General features: G+C 38.8%; 1 long non-coding RNA gene and 1 pseudogene across 1 annotated transcript in view; both read right to left on the bottom strand.

The window, feature by feature from the left end:
* Positions 1-1,482: 1,482 nt before the first annotated feature.
* LOC110209628 (uncharacterized) overlaps positions 1,483-9,909 on the bottom strand; it is a 45,264-nt gene continuing 36,837 nt past the window's right edge. The window contains exon 3 of the long non-coding RNA XR_002324872.2: positions 1,483-1,610. This is a non-coding gene — a long non-coding RNA (uncharacterized LOC110209628). The remainder of the gene's footprint in view (positions 1,611-9,909) is intronic.
* Positions 4,850-5,064, bottom strand: LOC110209627 (guanine nucleotide-binding protein G(I)/G(S)/G(O) subunit gamma-5 pseudogene; annotated as a pseudogene).

The following is a 9,909-nucleotide window of genomic DNA, read 5'->3' as shown; positions in this document are numbered from 1 at the left end:
AAAAGAATAGAAAACTCTTTGCATTCTATCCCTCCCCATTAAAAACAAAAAATTCCAGAACTCCCAATCCATATGCACCTGTTCACCAGCAATCCATCACCACACCTCTGTTTACTCAGGTAAAATCCTTGTCACTGACTCCCTGAGGACAAATGGACTCAGGAAGAGCTGAATCCAGAGGCCAGGTAAATGCTAGTGGCCCCAACTTTCTCTGGCTTGCAGTTTTTAAAGAGCTCTGCATTTGCAACCAAAATAGCCTTAAAAGGGCACTGATGGCCCCTAGCCAAAGCAAACCTTTCCCTTTGCCTAGGTGTGGCTTGGGACTAGCACTCTACAATCTGGAATAACAAAGAGTAACTCAGAGCAGCCCAGCTCCCATAGCTTTTCCAGCTCAACCTCAATGGCAGTTCCTTCTCTCCTCCCCCCTCTAAACTAAGCACCTCTCTCCAACATGTAAATTCGTAAGGGTTTTAATGCATAGGTTCACCCAGCCCAAGAAAAACAGTAAAGAGTGGGTGTGCTGCCTCAAGATTACATTGTGCTTGCAGATAAGCCCAAGGAGAAACAAAGAGTACTTTATGTCCCAATGGGATGGCTGCTTTAGACATTTACTAGGTTTGGTATTAAAAGTCTCTGTGTGTTCAATTAATGTAGTGCATTGCTATCAGAAGGCAACTGGATAGGAAATGATCTGCTGGAGGTAAACTCTTCAAAAATGGAAAGAAAACCAAAAGGGGTGGGAAAGTTCCTTGTACTTATGTAGAACACAAGTTGGGGGGAGGAGAGGAAGAGTAGCATGTTTCTCATGAAATTGAAAAAAAGTCAATTTTGTATTTATATGTAAGCTCTTTGAGGATTGGTACTGTTTCTTTTTGTAATTGTATCTCCCATTACTGAGGTCTAGAGGTTTAGGGATGCTGGGACCCCAAGATCATGACACATGGGTCCTGCCTGAAAGAATCTGATTCAAGCCTCCTTTCAGCCAAAGACGAGGTTTATTAAAGATCCGCCATATTGGGCAGATTCTTAAGGAACCTGAGTGTTGTGAGGTATTGCCTAGATTGTAAAAATCTGAGCAGTGGCTAGATTATAAGAATCTGAACACCTTAATGGAGACAAGATGGACCTTATATGCAGAAAGACTGTGGGAGGGATTTAGGGGTGGCCAAGTAATCTTGGGACAGTGAACTAATAGAATGCCAGGAATCTGGACTACATGGCCAAGGGAGAATGGATCCTAGCTAAGATTAATGGTAGGAAGTGGTGGAGGGAGGGGGGCATAGGGAAGTAAGAAAATGGAGGGCTAGGCTAGGTTAAGGGAGATTGGGTGTAGCCACAAGGAAAGGCCAGTTGATGGGATTATAGCCTCAGGCAAATGCCAGAGATTTGGCCATGTGGGAAAGTACTGGGTTTTTCCTTTCTAGGGTCCAGATCCCAACCCCATCACCATCACTAGCACCATGCCTTGCACATAGTGGGTTTTTAATGAACCTTTTATTGAATTACATACATGAGAAGATGTGATGTAATGGACAAATACTCCCTTCTTCTAGGAAATAGTTGCATGAACTTGGGAAAATCCTTTTACATTGCTGGTTCTGTTTCCATATCTGAAATGAGGAGAGATGGACTCAATCATTACCAACCATCTTTTAAACTACAAAACTCTTTGTTTCTCTAACTCAGTAACTTCCATAATGACTATGTCTATATGGAATAGAGTGGTACTGGAGAATGACCAGAACTGATATGAAGAGAGAATGGTTCATTTGAAAATGACCTCATGGAGAGCTGAGGTCCTACAAGTATGGAATGTTACACACACTGTCAGACTCAGTCATTGTTAAAAGGGAGAGTTTATCTGGTAGAGTTGGAGGTCTATCTGGAAATGACTATGTTGTAAAATTGATAAAACATTTTTGGCAAAAAAATAAAAAGGTCACTTGACTGCTCTGAAAATCTATACAAAGTAAAATAACTAATCCAAGACAGAACTTCTCTTTTATTGTCTTGGTTAAGAGTAAGGACATTTGGAAGACCAGAAAATCCATTCACATAGAACTTTTACAAAAGCCATGGATCTGGCAGCCAAATTGTTGTGTTTGTGGATTGGGCAAAGAGGAACAGAACAGGCTAGCCTCCCTTGGACATTTTTTTTTCTGTAGACACTGAGAAGAAATGCATTGAATACAAAAACTCTCTGTACCCCGAACCCACAACAAGAAAGTCTGGAAAAACAAATGTTAGAAATAAAAATAGCTCCAGCTGATCCTGTAACCTATACTGCCAAAAGTGACCCACCATCCCAGCTGTCCTTCCTTTTAAGACTAGTGAGGTTCAAAGAGGGGGAGAGATTGAACTGACAGATAACTGTTATGTGTAGATAAATAAAAAATACTGGTAATTACAGTGAATAATAATATAGGTGATGATGATTATGATGAAAGCAGCATTTATATAGTATTGCTGAGACAAGTGATAGGGTCCAGGTGTTTATGGGCTCCTCCAGATGAGGACACATGAGTATGGTGACCCCCACTAATAATTTTATTTTATAAAGAGGAATATGGGGCCCATAAAGTTGAAGCGACTACCAGGTACAAACAGTTGGGAAGGATTTTTGAAGTCATTTAATTAGTCCCCTCAATAAGGAAATTAACAGAGAGATAACTTATTTGCCAAAAGTCACACAAATTAGTAGGTAGAAGGGCTACAATTCAAACCCAGGTTGTCTGAGACTAAATTCAGCATTTTTTCTGGGGGACTATGATCCCTCCTCACTTTACTCTAACCCGTACTTCCAACATGAATTCTTTCTATCCTTCAGACAAGTGACCTCCAAGGCTAGGAAATCACTGCCTCATGAATCAGCTCATTCTACCCATAAGCTCTCTTAAAGTTCCCAAAGTGGGGTTAGCTTGACAATTTTTGTTCTAGTCTTTAAGTAGGCCATTCAGCAAAAGAACAAGCAACATACAACTGAAAAGTTACAAATGGTGTGAAAACACATGTGTGTGTATGTATTCATGTATATATAGATAATCAAACACATTAAGGTTTGCAAAGTGCTTTAAATGTAATATCTTATTTGATCCTTACAAATTTGTGAGGTACGTGCTACTATATCCTATTTTACAGGTAAGTAAACTGAGGCTGAAAGAGGCTAAGTAATTTTCCCAAGGTCATGCCACTAGTAAGTGACTGAGTTCGTAGACTTCAAGGACATAGTTCTTTCCATTAGACCATGCTACATCCTATGTAGACATATTGAGAAAAGAGGAAACAGGGAAAGGGAGAAGAGAAAGAAAAGAGATGAGAAAAAAAGTAGGACAGGGAGAAACCCATGTAGTCCCATACTAAGAGAGAAGTAGAGAAGGAAAAGGAGAAAGAGAATGCTAAAGAAAATAGGGGATGAGTCATTGAAAGTTCGCTTTGGAAATACCCAGCAAGATGTGCCCACAAGTCTAATAAGTGTTTTCCCTTCCTACACCACCCCCATCCCATTTATGGGAGGTGGAGAAAGGTAGAGTTAAATAAGTACCTTGTTTTGTTTTTAGAAAAGTAGTATGGAATTCCATTACCAGGAGAGGAAAAACCCAGAGTAAAGCATCTGAGATGTTTTTCACTGGAGATGTTTTTCATCAGAAATGTTAGTTTCCTTGTGAAAAGTAATAGAAAATAGGCAAAGATCAAGGTGAATCTGATTGATGCAATTACCCTTCCAGCTAAACAGATCATCAGCACCATGGGTGTAAGCAAGAAAAAATAAGAGGTTTCTAGAGGGCAAGGCAGAGTTGCTTCCTTGTGCAACTTGGTGAGTAAGTAAACAATGCCATCAAGCATTGCTTTGGAGCAAGACCTAGAGAATAAATCAGTCCAGGCCACAAGAGCCAGGTCTAGACACATGATGTTTATGGTGATCCTACAGGAATGCTCCAATCACTACGTAAAACTTCAGGAAGGGCTGTTCTGGTTGGTTGCAAAAGGCAAAACAGGGTGCAAAAGTGACAAGTGGCAAAAACACAAATTTAGGCTTGATATAAAGAAAAACTGCCTAGTCATCTGAGCTCTCCACAAGGGGCTATCTCAGTAGGTTGTGGTTTCCACTCATGAGAAGTCTCCAATGGGAGGACCATTTGTCCAATATGTTGTAGAAGGCATTCTTCATCAGGGATAGGTTGGCTTAGATGGCCTCTGAGGTCTCTTCCAATGAATAAATGAAAAGTAGTTATTAAGTACTTTGGGTACTTAAGTAATAAGGGCTAGGGACACAAATACAAAAAGCGACAGATAATCCTGACTTCAGAGAGCTTACATGACTTTACAGGGAAACAATACATCTGAAGGAACAGTGAACAAGGAAGGTAAGAGATTCTGGGATTCTGGGTGAGCTGCCTGAAGGCCTCAGTTCAAATAACATAAAACAAATTTAAAAATTAGTATTTATACTGTATTTATAATCATTGAGATTGACAAAAAAAGGGAGTCATTAGAATTTACCTGCTCATTCTTTGCAGAAGTAGAGTACTATGGATGTGAAAAAACTACATATATTGCCAGATTCTTGTAGTTTAGTTTTGCTTTTTTTTTCTCTTTTTTAATTTTTTTTTCCCTCTCAATACTTTATTGTATTCTTGCCAGTTTACAAAACAGAAATCAATGAAAATTCAGAGAGGTAGATGAGAAAGTTTGACACGAGTAGAAATTTAGATCATTAACCTGGCACATTGTTATACATAAAGCTTTTGTGTAGGCTTCAGAATTCTCCTTTCTTTGAATAGTTACAATGCACATTACAGAACATCACATCACATCACAGATCCACATATGAAAACTTAAGGGCATCTTGCTAGAGGAACAAATGGACCTTTTCAGGCTAAAAGGATTAATTAGTACTGGAAGATACCCCAGTTAGGAGGGAATCATTTTGGACATCTTGCAAGCAAAACTGCTTCAGATTAGATCAGCAGCAGCTTGAGAAACTTTCATGCAGTTGAGCCCAGCCTTGAGCCAGACCTGCTGCACCACATTCTTCATGGCAATGATGTTGGAGATGCTAGACATGGCACAAGGAGCCAGGGTCTGTGAAGAGTGATCGGTCACATCAGGTCACTCCCTTGATGGTTTGATCTGGCCTTTCCCTCTTATTTCTAATTCTTTGTTATAAGAGTTGGTTCTCAGGGCAAGGGAGGAGTAAGAGACACATTGGGAAATGAAAGTGACATAAAAGATAGACATCAATAAAAATTAAAGAAAAGAAAACAAAATCCCATTCACCCAGTACATTACCAGAAAAAGAAAATTAGGAACAACCAATTCAATTCAATTTAATGTGACCAATATTTACTAAGGGCCTACTATGTGTAAGGTGCTGTACTATTTGCTTGAGATACAAAGACCAAAAAACCAGTACCTGCTCTCAAAGTAATTTCAAGAGTTAAAGAGTGCTAATTACCAGAGGAGAGGGGCTGGAGCGGAAGATCAGACAAGGCTTCTTTTGTCAGAAGTGGCCTCTGAGCTATCTGTGAAGGAAATTAAGGACCCTATGAAGTGTCCAGCAGGATATGCATGCTAGGCATAGGGGACCATTTGTGGAAAGGTTGGAAATAGAAGTTTCTGTTCGTGGAACAACTGGACAGAAGGCTAATTCGATATAAAGAAAGAATATATGAAATAAGACTAGAAAGGGAAGCTAAAGCCAGATAGGAGAAGATTTTAAATGCCAAGGTGAGGAGTCTATATTTTATCCTAAAGGCAATGGGGAGTCACTGAACTCTTGAATTGGGGGGTGGGGTTGGAGAGAGGAGGGTAGTGTGACCTGGTAAGAGCTATATTTTGGGAAATAATCATTTATTAGCTGTATGAAGGAAGAATTGGAGAAATCAGAGACTTGAAATTTTGTTGTTCAGTCATTCAGTCATGTCCAACCCTTCACGACACAATGGACCATAGCCCAAAGTCTGTCCAAGTTCATGTACATTGCTTCCATGACACTATCTATCCATCTCTCATTCTCTGCTTCAGCTTCAGTATTTAACCTTCCAATGAATAGTCTAAATTAATTTCTTTAAGTATGATTTGATCTCCTAGCTGTCCAAAAGACTCTCAAAAGTCTTCTCCAGCACCACAATTCTTAAGTATCAATTCTGTGGTGCTCAGCTTTCCTTATAATCCAGCTCTCACAGTCACATACTATTAGTAGAAAAACCATAGCTTTGACTCCATGAACCTTTATCAGTAAGGGAATGTCCCTGCTTTTTAGTATGTTGTCCAGCTTTGCACAGCTTTCCTTCCAAGGAGCAAATGTCTTTTAATTTTATGGCTGCAGTTGCCATTTGCAATGATCTTTTGATTCCAAGAACATAAAATCTGATACTGCATCCATTTCTTCTCCCTCTATTTGCCAGAAAGTGATAGGACCAGTTGCCATGATCTTAGATTTTGCGATGTTAAATTTCAAGCCAGCTTCTACACTCTCCTCTCACCTTCATCAAGAAGCTTCATAATTCTTCACTTTCTGCTATCAGAATGGTATCATCTGCATATCTGAGATTGTTGATATTTCTCCCAGCAACCTTAATTCCAGCTTTTGATCCATCCAGCTTGGCATTTCACATGACATATTCTGCATATGTTAAATAAATAAGGTAACAATATGCAATTTTATCGTATTCCTTTTCCAATCTTAAACCATTCAGTTACTGAATGTTTAGTTCTAACTGCTGCTTCTTGACCCACATCCACGTTCCTCAGGGGACAAGTAAGATGATCTGGTATTCCCATCTCTTTGAGGACTTGCCACATTTTGTTGTGATCCACACAGTCAAATGCTTTAGTGTAGTCAGTGAAGCAGAAGTAGATGTTTTTCTGGAGCTCCCTTGTTTTCTCCATAACCCAGTAAATATTGGCAATTTGGTCTCTAGTTGCTCTGTCTCTCTGAACACTAGCCAACTCTTCTGGTAATTCTTGGTTCACATATTGCCAGAGCCTAGTTTGCGGAATCTTAAGCACAACTTTTCTTGCATGTGAAATGAGTGCAATTGTTCAGTACTTTGAACATTCCTTGGCATTGACCTTCTTTAGAACTGGGACATAAACTGATCTTTTCCAATCCTGGGGCCCTTGTTGAGTTTTACAAATTTGCTAGCATATTGAGCACAATTCTTTAATAGCATCATCTTTTAGGGTTTTAAATAGCTCAGCTGGAATTCTGTCATCTCCACTCCTCTTGTTGTTAGTAATGCTTCCTAAGTCCCACTTGACATCATTCTCCAGGATGTCTGGCTTTAGATCAGTAACCACACAATTGTGATTATCAGTAATGTTAAGAGCTTTCTTGTATATTTCTTTTATATATTCTTGCCACCTCTTCTTACTCTCTTGTTTCTGTTAAATCCCTACTATTTTTGTCTTTTATCATGCCCATTTTTTGCACGAAACATTTTCTTAATATATTTAATTGTCTTGAAGAGATCTCTCGTCTTCCCAATTCTACTGCTTTCTTCTATTTCTTTGTATTGCTCATTTAAGAAAACCCTCTTATCTTTTCTTCCTATTCTCTAGAATTCTGCATTCAGTTGCGTATATCTCTCCCTTTCTCCTTTCCCTTTTGCTTTCCTTCCTTCCTAAGTTATTTTAAATCCTCAGCAGATAACCATTTTACTTTCTTGCTCCTCTTTTTCTTTAGAATTTTTTATTGTTGTTGCTGGCTCCTGTACAATATTGTGAATCTCTGTCCATAGTTCTTCAGACACTATATCTACCAGATCTAAGCCCTTAAATCTATTCTTCACTTCCCCTTCATTTTATAAGGGATGTTATTCAAGTCATACCTCTATGGTCTGATAGTGTTCTCTACTTTCTTCAATTTAAGTCTAAAATTTTTAAATAAGAAGCTCATATCTGAGCCGCAGTCAGCTCCAGGTATTCTTTTAACTGACTGTAATAGAGTTTCTCCACCTTTGGCTGGAAAGCATATAATCAATCTGATTTTGGTATTGACCATCTAGTGATGTCCATATGTAGAGTCATCTTTTGAGTTGTTGAAAAAGAGTTTGCTATGACCAGTGAGTTATCTTGACAAAACTATTAATCTCTCCCCTACTTCATTCTGTACTCCAAGGCCAAACTTGTCTATTATTCCAATTATCTTTTGATTTCTACTTGCATTACAATTCGCCATGACAAATGTGACTTTTTTTGGGGGGGGGAGGGAGTTATTTCTAGAAGATATCATAGGTCTTCACAGAACTGATCAACTTTGACCTCTTCAGCATCAGTGGGTTAGAACATAGACTTGTATTACCATGATGTTGAATGTGGATTTGAACAGATATCATTCTGCCATTTTGGAGATTATATCTCAGTACTGCTTTCCTTACCCTTTTATTGGCTACAAGAGCTACTTCATTTCTTGTAAGGGATTCTTGCCCACAGTAGTATATGTAATAGTCACTGAATTAAAATCACCCATTCCCATCCATTTAAGTTCACTGACACCCAAGATGTTGATGGTTAATCTTTCCATCTCCTGTTTGACCACATCGAGCTTACCTTGGTTCATAGATCTTACATTCCAGGTTCCTAAGCAATATTAACCTTTGCAGCATCAGACTTCCATTTTGTCACCAGACACATCTGCAACTGAGCTTCCTTTCAGCCTTCATTAGTACTGGAGCTACTTGTAGTTATCCTCTGCTCTTCCCCAGAAGTGTATTAGACACCTTTTGATCTGAGGGGCTCATCCTCTGCTGTCATCTCTTATATCATTTTACTACTGAACATGGGGTTTTCTTGGCAAAGACACTGGAGGGGTTTGCCATTTCCTTCTCCAGTGGATCATCTTTTGTCAGAACTCTCCACTCTGATTGTCTGTCTTGGGTAAGCCTGCACAGTACGGTTCAAAATTTCATCAAGTCACACAAGCTCCTCCACCAGACAGGAAGTAGGGAGATCCATTAATAGATTAATGCAGAGTTCAGCTGAGAAGTGATAAGAGCCTCAAACAGGCTAAAGAATTTGCAGGAGTGGAAAGTAATGAGTATGAGATGGGGCAGAAATCCTAGGGGATTGTCAGGACTTGACAACCCACTGGATTTGGAAGATAGGAAAAAGGAGGAATCAAGGATGGCTCATCCAGTCCTCCAACAAGCTTTAGGAACTGTGTTCCGGTTCCTTGGCGAGGTACTTTGGACAAAAAGACTCCACAGTCCCTTCTTTCAAAGAACTTGTATTCTAATGTGGGGAAAGAACATATACACAGTTAAATAAATATCACTACAATGATGGGAGGTAACAATAAGTTGTAGTAAGGATCAAAAGAGATAAGGGGAAGAGAATAAGGATTTATATAGTGCCTACTAAGTGCTTTGCCAATATTATTGCTTTACAAATATTATCTCATCAAATTTTATGAGATAATACTTATAAATGACAGCACAGTGTCTGGCACATAGTAGGAGCTATATAAATGCTTATTTCCTGTATTCTAGCTTTAAATCTTTGATCTCAAAACCTCTCAGGTTCCTTCTAGCACTAGATCTTGTGAAATAAAGTTCAAGTCCTTAAAAGGGAAGCAAACTGTAATGTGACACTTCCCCTTTTAGGAAAGAAAGCCTACATTTTCTCCTGCTAATGCTTTTGGGATTCTGTCTCTCTGAACTGAATAATGAACAACTTTCATTTTTTGTTTGTTTACTACTTATATCTGTAATAAATCTAGTTGTTAAGAAGGCAAACTTTTCTGCAATGAGGGAGAGTTAAAGAAATTTCTTTTTTCTTCCCTCTTGGGACTTTCAATGACTAAACATGCCAAAATTTGGTCTTCTAGTATATTTTTTCCTATTCAATGAAAAGTATTTAAAATCCTAAAAAGAAGTCCAAAACTGCCCTTAAGTTTATCTTTAAAAC

This window comes from Phascolarctos cinereus, unplaced genomic scaffold (genome assembly GCF_003287225.1).
Source record: "Phascolarctos cinereus isolate Bilbo 61053 unplaced genomic scaffold, phaCin_HiC Scaffold_3;HRSCAF=262, whole genome shotgun sequence".
In the NCBI taxonomy this organism is placed as follows: Eukaryota; Metazoa; Chordata; class Mammalia; order Diprotodontia; family Phascolarctidae; genus Phascolarctos; species Phascolarctos cinereus.
This window is presented reverse-complemented; position numbering and strand designations above follow the sequence as displayed.